The sequence below is a fragment of the Camellia sinensis genome, chromosome 7, assembly GCF_055761805.1.
Source record: "Camellia sinensis isolate YWXY chromosome 7, ASM5576180v1, whole genome shotgun sequence".
Lineage (NCBI taxonomy): Eukaryota > Viridiplantae > Streptophyta > Magnoliopsida > Ericales > Theaceae > Camellia > Camellia sinensis.
In genome coordinates this window covers 183,680,879-183,692,681 of record NC_138967.1, presented here as the reverse complement: position 1 = coordinate 183,692,681, position 11,803 = coordinate 183,680,879, and the positions used below count along the sequence as shown (strand labels likewise).

Genomic DNA, 11,803 nt, shown 5'->3' with positions numbered 1-11,803 from the left:
TTTTGGTGGAAATTCCTTAAGGTTGTAAATTGGCTTGTCCCACATTGATTTGGTGGGAAGTTTTGAAAGGGTTTATAAGGCTTAGGGTGAGATACTTGGGGTGTGCCCCAAGGGGTACCCAAGTGTTTTAGAGGAAGAGGTTATAGACAAAATGGGCTAGACCATGCGTGGTTGGGTTGGGCTTCTAATCTTTTTGGGCCAAAAACATTTGAATTTAATTTTATTTTTTATTAAAATAAAATCCAGAATTCAAATTAAATTGGTTTGGATTTTTTGTTCATCCAAACAAGGCCCTTCCCGTTTTTCAAACAGAATTAAACTGGTTTGGATTTATTGCTCATCCAAACAGAGCCCTTCCCGTTTTCAAACAGAAATAAACTAGTTTGGAATTAGTGCACACCCAAACAGGGCCCTTCCCGTTTTGCTATCTGTTTGAAATTCAAAACCAACAGGTATCATACCTGTTCAATTCAAAACCAAGAGCCACATACCTGTTCAATTCAAATCCAAGAGCCACCTTCACATCTATAAATAGGACCACCCTCATTTGATGTTTTCCATTCAGAAATTTCGTATTTCACTTCTGCTATTTATATTCTTCATCTTGCTGCATTTTATTTCCGAAAGAAAGAGTGTAAACACTTAGTGTATTCGTAAGGCAAACAATTAGAAGTGCTGCTATTGTTTGTGGTAGATCATTTCATCCTGGGAGATAGACGTCCGAATTCTGAAAGCACCGTGGAGAGGACGAATCTGTCTTAAGGACACAGTGTCAAACACTGGACTTGATCAGAAAATAATTCAAAGAAATTAAATCAAGTAAGTTATTTAATTTATTTTCAGTGTTGTTTTTATTTATTTAAATCAGATTTTAATTTTGTTTTTGTAACAAAATAAAATCTGTTTTTATTTATTTATTTTTTATTTCGAGTTTGATTTTTGTAATCAAACAAATTCTCTCCTTTTCTTTATTTCTTTAAATTCTATTTGTTGTTGTGTACACAATAGAATTAAATCTTTTAAATACAGTGAAGATTGTCCTACAATTTTCCCCTTTTAAATTACTAATTATTTCATGTATTGGTTTCAGGGGAGCCATGGAAAACAAGAGCTTGATTGTATGCTTCGTGAAATTTTTTTTGACTCTTTATTTCCATTTACAATGCATTTCATTTGATTGAAGCTTGTCTGACTTGGTTGTTGACAGATATTCAATTCTAAGCTTGTTTTGGCATCTCCAGAAACTGCTACAGATGCAGATTATGCTACAATTTTAGGAGTTATTGGCCATGAGGTGTATCATTTATCTCATAAGAAGCAGGAAACTTAGAGATATATATATATATATATATATATTTTAAATTTTGTATTAATTTGGGTGTTGTTTCTTGTGTATATTTAAGTATTTTCACAACTGGACTGGTAACAGGTTAGCTTACATTGCTACTCTATCTCAATTATTAAAATCTTGTTACTCTTTTGTATAACTTTTTTTTTCTTCCAATCTTTCTCTTTTGGTTGACACTTTGGTTTTTTTTTTTTTTTTTTTTTTTTTTTTTTTTTTTTTGCAGAGTGACATGTCGAGATTGGTTTCAGCTTAGTCTTAAAGAAGGTCTTACTGTATTCCGTGATCAGGTCTGGACACATTAGTAATTACCAAGTGACCATTGAAACACTGAAAATATTTGTTGGTTGATTGAGCTTGCAAGTCTCTAATGCATTCATTTGGCAGGAATTTTCATTTGAACCGGGGAGTTGTACAGTAAAGCGGATTGTTGATGTTTCAAGGCTTCGAAATTATCAATCTTGTTTCAAGGCTTCGAAAATAGTTGTACAGTAAAGCTGGTTGTTTCAAGTTATTTTATTTTACACAGAAGATTGTTCCAACAACAACTGTCTTGCAGTGATTAAACCAAATTCCGACCTTAAAGTCGATATCTTGTGTGTAGAAACCAAATGCAAATAGGCCAGAGGGAGAGGACCATGATGTGGGAGTATTTGTGCAAGAAAGTGAAGAGCCTAAACTAATTACTATCTTGCTTGAATGATTTTGTTGGGATTCCACAGTTACACACACTAGGAATATGAGTATTGAGAAAATAGAAAATCTCGAACCCATGAGAGGACTTAAAGGAAAAAAGGAGCTCTTCATAAGTTTGTTGTTAATAAACAAATTTAGGTGACGGGTTAGAAGATATTGAGAAAAATACAACAGGAGGACAACAATGAAAATACTCGCGTGATGAAGAATATAATAAATAAAAAAAACGTAAATGAAGATGTTGAAATTGCATAACAAAAAGGTAACAAGGAAAATATTCATCTTGATAATCATATATTTGATATTACCTAAGTAGTCGAAGTAAGATTTTTTGGATCAATCATATATCAATTGAAAATGAAGTATTTGAAGAAATTTCTAGTATTATTAGTCTTCAGTACTAGTCAAGTTCTCGACCTTGAAATCCTCAGTCCTGTCCATTCACTACAAGAAATTTCACTTTTGGCGACTAAATTTTTGGTCGCCAAAAGTTATATTTTAGTCGCCGAAACATTTTCCCGACTAAATATTTTGGTCGCCGGATTTGTCATGGGATGATTGTCGGAGAAGATATTGGCGACTAAAAAATATTTAGTCGCCGAAAATCCTAAAATGGCAACTAATTTTTAGTCACCAAAAGTGAAGGTATTGGCGACAAAAAAAAAATATTTAGTCGTTGATAGGCTAAATATTGTTGTCGCCAAAACTTTAATGATCTAGGGTGACGAAAGTTTTAGTCGCTGATTTTCTTTCTTTTTTTTTTTTTCATCTAACTTTTGGAATAGAAATTTCCTTACCAAGTTGGATGCTCATAAATTTCTCATTTCTTTGCTGTCGTTTCTTTGAAATTTCTTTGTGAGCCTCACTGTCTGTGTCCAAGCATTGTTGAAAAACTCTTCTTCTTCTCAACCTTATGTGACAGTATAGTAGAAATTCCTTCATCAAGCTGGACCCACCTAACCTAGGTGCAAAAATTTCACCATTGACTGACTTGAGCATTCGCTTAAGCATGAAAGCCTTCAGTATCACCTCACCATCAAGAGAAAATTCGCTCAATATCGTGTTGTTACACATTTTTATGACAATTGTTGCGTATTCTTTTGGTAGAATTATGACAATTTGAGATTCAGAAATGAAAAATGCATAACATTACCATAAACATTTGTGGTTCATAAATGTCTCAATGAAAAAATGCATAATATTATCACAAAAATACGCAATTTCAATTTTGAACCGTATATTATTGTTATTCTATGAAAAGATTACATAACATTTGTCATAAAAATGCGTAACAAAGTCTACAATTCAAAACCCTAATATATACATATATATACTAGTGAAAACGCATGCTATGCACGGGGCATGAAAAAATTAATAAATTATGTTTATATAAAATAATATAAATAGTTAGATTTTTTATGTAAATTATGAAAACAAAAAATTATTGAAATCTATAATTTAAGTTTAACAATTTATGTATCAATTTTTAATTTGTCACAACTTCAATCATGTAACTTTCAATCCCCTTGCTAAAGTTATAAATTTAGGCGAGTTGAACCCAAGCAACTTGAGTCAAGCCTATAAATTTTTAAGGATCGGATAACATAATTTTTAATTCGGTAAGAACCTATGTAAAATTCAAAAATTCGATTAAATTTGAATGGACTTGGGTAGAAGCACCAAACAAAATTGTATATATAAATATATAAAATTATTTGCTAATTTATTTTTCTAATAATAAATAAGATTAATTAAAACTTAATATTAATGAACAAAAGCAAATACATATTTTAGAAAGGAATCATCGAATAAGTTGATATTAAAAAAATTACATTTTATAATGACATAAAATAATTTAAATATGATTTTTCTAAATTTTTTTTAATTTAAAAATTACAATAAAATATTTAAATATAATAAAATTAAATTTCTTACAAAATAAAAGTATCTAGATAAAAAAAAAAAATTTAAAAAGGTAAGAAGGAAATTTATAATGGTATTCTCATTTGATATGAAAATAATTCTAAGGCACCGTTTGGGAAGAGCTAGATTGGGTTTTTTTGGCTATTTTAGCTACAAAAGATAAAATAGGCTATTTTAGTCACAAAAACAAAACATCACATTCAACCCATAATCATTACACTCTTTTCTCACAAAAAAAGTCAAAAAGCCCTTCCCAAACCAAGCTTTTCAGCCCAGGCTAAAATAGCCAAAAAAACCAAAAAGCCAAAAAGCCAACCCACTTCTAAATGACTAATAAAAATTATCTAGTAAACTAATAATAGGTCATAATAGTTGGACTTAATTCCTATCAAGTCTTATTGAAAATAAGTCTTAGTACAATCGTCACTAAAAATAATTTTTTGTGACAGTTTTTTACATTTGTCGTTAAAAATTGACAATTAGTAACTCTTTTTTGTTACGATTTTTATAAATTGTCGTTAAACTTACAATTAGTGACGTTTTTCTGTGACAAATTTTTCAAACTGTCGCTGGAAATTAAAAATTAGTGACTTTTTTGTGATGATTTTTTTAAATTGTCTCCAAAACTTAAAATTAGTGACATTTTTTGTAACAAAATTTTCAAACCATGACTGAAAATTAACAATTAGTGACGTTTTTTAATAGCGTATGATGAAAAATGCCATTAATTAGGACAATAAGTCAACTTAGTAGGACCTACATGTAAGTCCCCCTAAATTATCACCAATAACCCGCATTTTTTTTTTAAATAAAAAAAGATATTTCACAAACCATTCCTTTTATTATAAAAATAACATTTATTTATATTTGTTTTAGCAAAAGTCCCTTTTTAGTAATTTGAGCCAACAAATTTTCATTTTTTTTAATTTTAGTTTGTTTAATTGACAATTGAGATTAAAAAAAAAAATTAATAGGATCCACCATATTTTGCAAGGAGCAATGCTGGGGACCCCCAGTGGGGGGCGACCCCCAGCACCCCCAGTGACAGTTGGCACACTGTCACTGGCCCAAAACCAAAGAAAAAAAAAAAAAAAAAAAAAACAGTTTTTGAGCCAATCAGAGATGACCCCAGCACCCCCACTGGGGGTCCAACTCATTTTCCATTTTGCAAGTGCTAAAAAAGTCTAGATAAATGATAAGAAAAATGTTTAAGACCCACAAAAAAGCACCCACAATTGTACCTACAATGATGTAGTATCATATATGTTACCTCTTAATTTGCTATACAATCAATGACATGGGGCCCAACTTTCTTGCCACATCATTATGGGTGAAAGTGTGAGTCTGTAGCACTGCTGAAATAATAAATTATCGCGTGTAACTCCCATTTTCTTTTTTTATTATATAAGTTTCTCCAATTAGAACTTTTAATAGAAAAAAAAAATGTTTATTTCTATTTGATTTTACCAAAAGTCACTTCTTAACTATTTAAGCCAAAAAAATTTATTTTTTATTTTAATCTGTTTAGTTGACAATTGAGATTAAAAAAAAAATTAATAGAATCCATTATATTTGACAATTGTTTAAAAAGTCATTCATTTTCTTAATGTTTTGTCTTTTGTTAAAAAAAATATTTGTATTAAAAAAATTTATTGTTTAAGTCCTTATAGTTTAGAATGATATAAAAAATAATAAAAAAAAGAATAAAATTTAAAACCAAAAATGAAAAAAAAATAAAAATATAAACTTTTAATAGCGATTAATAATTTGAATACGTGTATTTAATAACATATTACGTTTAGACCAATAATATTATGATACATCATTATAACACATGTGAATATTGATCTCATTCTAATTGTAGTAACATAATTAAAAAAACGAATTTAAATAATAAAAGATGCATAAATTAAGGAATGAATATTGATCTTATTCTGGTAACATAATTTAAGGAAGAATCTAAATTTAAAATTTTATTTTAAGAATATAAAATTAATTTATACACCAATCATATTGTGACACATATTAACGAAAATTAAACAAAATAAAAAAAATTAAAAAAAAAAAAGAATTGCAACTTTCAACTTTAATAAGATGACAATGTTTTGCATTTATAATAGTATATAGATTCTGGATGAGATTTTGAAACTCTCATGATATCTCTTTTTAAAAGCATTCTTTTTAAAAATATATAAATATAAATAATCTCAACGCCACTCTTATTGCTTCTTAATACAAAATTATAGGTTAATTATGATAATTTTAAATTTTTTTTAAAAACTTATAAATCATAGGATAGATCATTATAATCATAAATTTATATTATGCCAATTTTAAATTTATATTAATAGATTGTTTCCATATTTAGTGACACTCAAATCTGAATTTTAAAATGGATTAGTATATTTTTATTTTTATAAATTTGATATACTTTCCATTTAAAAATCATAAATCAAGGGATTTTTTTTTATTTCTTTTTTTCCTCAAATAAGAGCTAGCCAATAGAAGATTTTTTTAATTTTTAAAAATAAAAAAATTATGAAATTTAGAAACTTGGAGTTTTTAGAGGTCTTATGGGTTAAAAATCTCTTTTTATTTATATAATATATAGATAAATAGACTACAAAATTTTATCAAAATAGGAAACTGAATCATAATCTAAACTCCTAATGAATAACTCAATTAACATAGGACACTAAATCTTAATAGAATAGAAAAGCTAATATTAATAAAAATCCTAACTAAAATAAGACTCTAATTAAATTATAATTTAAAACAAATAATAAATACAAAATCTCCAGGTGGTGTGTCTACTGAAGGGTTCCTGCATAGTTTTAACTTGAGTAATGTTATACATAAAAAAATTTCGCACGATTTCTTTATCACTAGAGACAAAGAAAATAGGATCTACATTAATAAATAAATGTGTGACCCATGTTTTTGTGTCTAGTGGAGAAAATCGAGTATTTCCTTTTAATTTAACAAAAATATTTTTTATGATAATTAGAGTAAAAATTCTTGGTCAAGGATACTCACGCTAGTTTGGCAAATTTCTTTTTTTTTTTTTAATTTTTTTTAAAAATAAAGTTTAAAAAATTGTTGTATTTGACAATTGCTAAAAGAGTTATGTCATTGAGAAAGTGTAGGTGGAGATTGATTTTTTTCTTTAATAATAATAATTATTATTATTATTATTATTTAATCATTTTTTATGTGCATAGACTAGAATGTGTAAAGTAACTTTTTTAATAAATTTTACTAAAGAGAAAAAAAAAAATTGTGATTTTTTAGCATTTGCCAAACAAGAAGATGCTACTATATACATACCTCTAAAAGAGTGCATGTGTATGTATACATTTTATAACATCACCACAAAATTTTATAACATAAACCATAAAATAGCATAATTTTTTTCACCACAAAATGTATTACTTTCATTTTAAAGTGCACATCTTAAGTTCGTCATATGTAAATTTATCACAAATTGACATTGTGGGTGTTTAGGAAGTAGATTTTTTTGTAAGTTTTTTTAATTGTAGGATATTATTGGAGAAATTTTTTTTTGTGTTTAGAAAGATAGTTAGGTTTTTTTGTGGTTGGATGTGATGTTTGTGAGAGAAAAAGTGAAATGATTATGAGGTTTAATGTGATATTTTGTTTGGATTTATTTTTTTTTATTTTGTAAAATATTTGACTTGTAGTGAAAAAAAAAACAAAAAAAAAAAAAACCCAAAAACCAAATTCCCAAACACTACCATTAACATGTTACAAACGTTTGCAACTTTCACAAAAATCATAACTTTTTGACTATTTGCCTTTTTAGAAATGCATATTTATTTATTTATTTATTTTATTTTTTATATATAAGCCGCGTAACAAACCCGATAGAAATTTCGTCATCAAGATGGAAACAATTATCTATTTTCTTGAAATTTCATATTGGGTAAGCACATAACCACGTGATCTTCTTGACCCATGAAATAATTTCTGGTCAAAGATGGACGCTTTTGCACAATAATCCCTCAATTGACTGCTATGTTGCTAATTTCTGGCCAAAGATGGACTCTTTTGCACAATAATCCCTCAATTGACCGCCATGGGCCTCTAAGTCTTCAATTAAAGCTAGCCAAATATGGACTCTTTCGCACAATAATCCCTCAATTGACTGCCATGGGTGGGGATTGGATTGATAATTTCTGGTCAAAGATGGACTCTTTTGCACAATAATCCCTCAATTAACTGCCATGAGCCTCGAAGTCTTCAATTAAAGCTAGCCAAAAACATGAGCACCACAAGTCTTCCTTTAAGATAAGTTTGTTTACCTGTTTGGGTAGGGATTGGATTGCTAATTTATGGGTTTCACAAAGAAAAATATACTCTGATTTGATTTTAAAAAATGTGATGAGCTTGAGATTGTATTTGAATTATAAATTTAAATAGTGATTTGAAAAAAAAAAAGAAAAAAAAAAAGAAAGAAAGAAAAAAGAAAAGGTGACTGTAATATGAATGAAATATAATTTTATTTTACCTATTTTTTCTTTTTTCATTTTCAAATTTTGACCTTATTTTTTGTTTTCAAATTTTTACTTAAATTCATGATGTAAAAAGTTTTATGAGATTATAAATCTCTTTACAAGTGTGATATATAGCCCACTGGTATACATTTAAAAAGTTTTAGATTCCACAATAAGCATTACCCACTATGTTTCAGATGTTTTGGACCAAATCTGTTATATAGCCCAATGGTTTTAAATCAAAACATAACAGCTCACTTTGTTTCAGAACCAAAGAGTCGATCGCGTTGTCTCTTAATCAACTATGTTTCACAAACTTTTTTTATTTATTTTCGTTCTCCGTTCATAGTTTTGGTTTGTTGATTTTTCATGGTCTAAGTTTCTTTATCATCTACTTAATTGATTTGTGTTAAGTTTTCATCATCCTTTTTGCTATATTTGCTTTCTCTGTATATAGTTCTAGTATATTGATTTTTAATTGCCTAAGTTTCTTTATCATCTATTTCACTTTTGTATAGAAAACCCAATATATATAAACCAATTATGATAATGTTAACTATGAAAATTGAACAGTCGATCACATTCTCAATCAATTCTATTTCATAATTTATTTTTGTTCTTCGTCCGTAGTTCTGGTTTTACTTCACCAAATTAATGTTAATATCAATCAATACACCATGAATAAAAATATTCATATGGATTACACATTGTTCCTTCAAAATGACAATCATTCATACAGACAATCTGGACCAACCTTGGTATATTGCTTGCAAAGTATGCAATAAGAAAGTTTATCAAAGTGAACAAGAAGTACCATGCAGTAAATGCAAGAATTCAAATTTAGAGCATCATCCAAGGTATGCAATAGTTCTACATAACAACACAAATTAATGCTTAGCATTTGCTAAAAATCAAAATTATAACCTCGAAATTTATTTACATTTGCCACATCAAATATCAGATATTTGATGAAGCTTTAAGTGGGAGATGGAAAAAGACAATTCTAGGTCACATTATTTGAAACGGCTGAGAAAATTATTAGATTTCCAGCAACTTAATTCATAGCATCTATAGCTATCCCCATTTTGACCCGGCTCTTGTGATGTTCCGGACTTGGGTTTAGTGCCTTTATATTGTTGTTTAACTCTTCCTTCCCTTGTATACCTTTGAAATTGGTCTTTGGGTGATTATGGGTGTGTTTGGAACAGATGTGTTACTTAGTTTTCAAACCTTGTATTGCCTAGATTTTTGGTCTTCCGCTCAAGCGGCCATTATTGCGCTCGAGCAAGCTATGTTAATTTTGGTCCTCCACTCGAGCGGACTTTCTTGCGCTCAAGCGAGATTTGCAAACCTTCATTACTTTGCACGTCTGCAAAAGTGCTGGAGGAGTGTCTTTCACGCTCAAGCGATGTTTTCTACGCTCGAGTGGGTGGGCACTCGAGCGGATAGTCTGTTATCTGCAAAATACTGGAGGCATGTATTCTATGCTCGAGTGGGTCGCTTCTTGCACTTGAGCGGAACAAAAGTTTGTGTCTGATGCTCGAGCGTTAAACTCTCCGCTCGAGCGGACTACGCCTATATCAGATCGCAAAAAGTACTTTTTACATCATTTTTTCATATCTTTTCAGCCAAAACCCTAAAGTTGAGAGCATCTCTCTCTAAAATACTCTCTCTCTCTCTACATTTTGGCCTAGATCAAGTGATCTATTCACCCTACATCCTTTGATAAAAAGTTAGAGCTTCTCAAGATCTTCTCTTTGAACCGATTAAAGTTGGATTTCGGCACTTTTGGAGTTTCTCTCTTGCTTGGCTCATCTTTTCTCTTTGAAGTAGGAAGATTCTACACCTTAATATGAGTTTTAACCTAGATATTTGTTGTTTTGTATAAATAATGAGATTTGGGGGTGATTTGGGTAAACTAGGGTTTGGGCTCAAATTAAAAAGAGGGGTTTCTTATATTGGGTTCCATAAATGAGTATGGGGTATTGAAAATGAGGTTACCTTAGGTTAAAATGGTGAAATTTGGCCTTGGGGTTGATATTTGGAAAAATGGGAAAAATTGCCTTAATTTGTGTTAAATAATTATTTTGTTTAAATAATGAAATTGATATGGGAAATATGAAATTGGGAAGATGTGTGAATATGGTGTAGTTGGATTTGATTAATCACTCACCTATGGAAATTTGATAAATTATCTGTTCTATAGATTGTATATGTGTTTAGAAATATCTGTTTTTGGGCTATCGGTAAAAGATAGCTATGATTGTTGAAGAAATTGCATTAGGACTAGGTGAATTGAAACCTGCCATTTAAATTATGTCGTTGAAAATGACAGTATGAGTGAAACATTGAATATGTGTTGTGGATAGTCATTGTATATGACGGTGTTTTAATACATTGTATATGTATAATTGTTTGGGAGGAAAAAGGGGATGTACTCCATTGTTTGGGAAGATATACGGATAGACTCCATTTAAAATTAAGTTGGTCTGAGTGTCCTTGGTAAAAGTCCCGAAATCTTGTGTATATATGGGTGCCGATTTCCTCGGATGAGAACTCCGTAAAATGGCAAAATAGAAGTGTTGGAGTGATGAATGCATTGAATTGTGAACCATTGAGTTGTAGCGTCATTTTGGTTGATTAGATAATAATGAATTTGGTTAATAGATTAACTTGAAATAAATGAATGGAAATGGATTGAGGTATGGTTATCTATATTGAAGGGTCATGGAAAGAATATAAGTTGGTTATGAATATTGAACATTTATCTGACACTTATATCTTAGTTAAACTTCATAAATTGTGTTAATTTATCTCTACTGGGCTTTGGCTCATCCTACTTGGGAAACCATTTTCAAGTACAGGTGATATGCTTCCTCCAAGGACATAGCTTGGAAGGAATTAGGAGCTGAAGGCTCTATTTTGTTATTTTTTTGTATTTAAATGTTTATTCAAGCCTAGGGCTTTAAATGTATAGAGCTTATGACTCTCTTTTGTTGTAACCAAGTCCTATCTTAGAAAGATGTAAGCCCGTAGGGCATTTATTTTGTTGTTAGTAACTTGTATTACATGTTGTAGATTCAGAATGAACGTTTATGAATGTATAGTGCATGTAACACCTTTTGTAATATAAACTCTGATGAATGAAAGTATATCATTTTCATTATGCTCATAGATCTTATGAATGGATTATTCTTATTACTTTTTGGGGGCGTTACAGCATCCAAAGAAAAGGCAAGTTTATCAAATGCATAAGCAGTGTCACATTAGTAACATACATACATAGCAAAGGAAAGAATATAATTTAAAATTATATTCTTGTTAT

The 11,803-nt window shown here is 29.5% G+C and overlaps 1 long non-coding RNA gene across 1 annotated transcript; it reads left to right on the top strand.

Annotated features, from left to right (window-relative positions):
• The first annotated feature begins 1,081 nt into the window (after positions 1-1,081).
• On the top strand, positions 1,082-2,327 carry LOC145794869 (uncharacterized). Its single transcript, XR_014334829.1, has 4 exons — positions 1,082-1,118; positions 1,208-1,294; positions 1,404-1,429; positions 1,572-2,327. It is a non-coding gene; the product is annotated as an uncharacterized LOC145794869 (long non-coding RNA).
• The last annotated feature ends 9,476 nt before the right edge of the window (positions 2,328-11,803 follow it).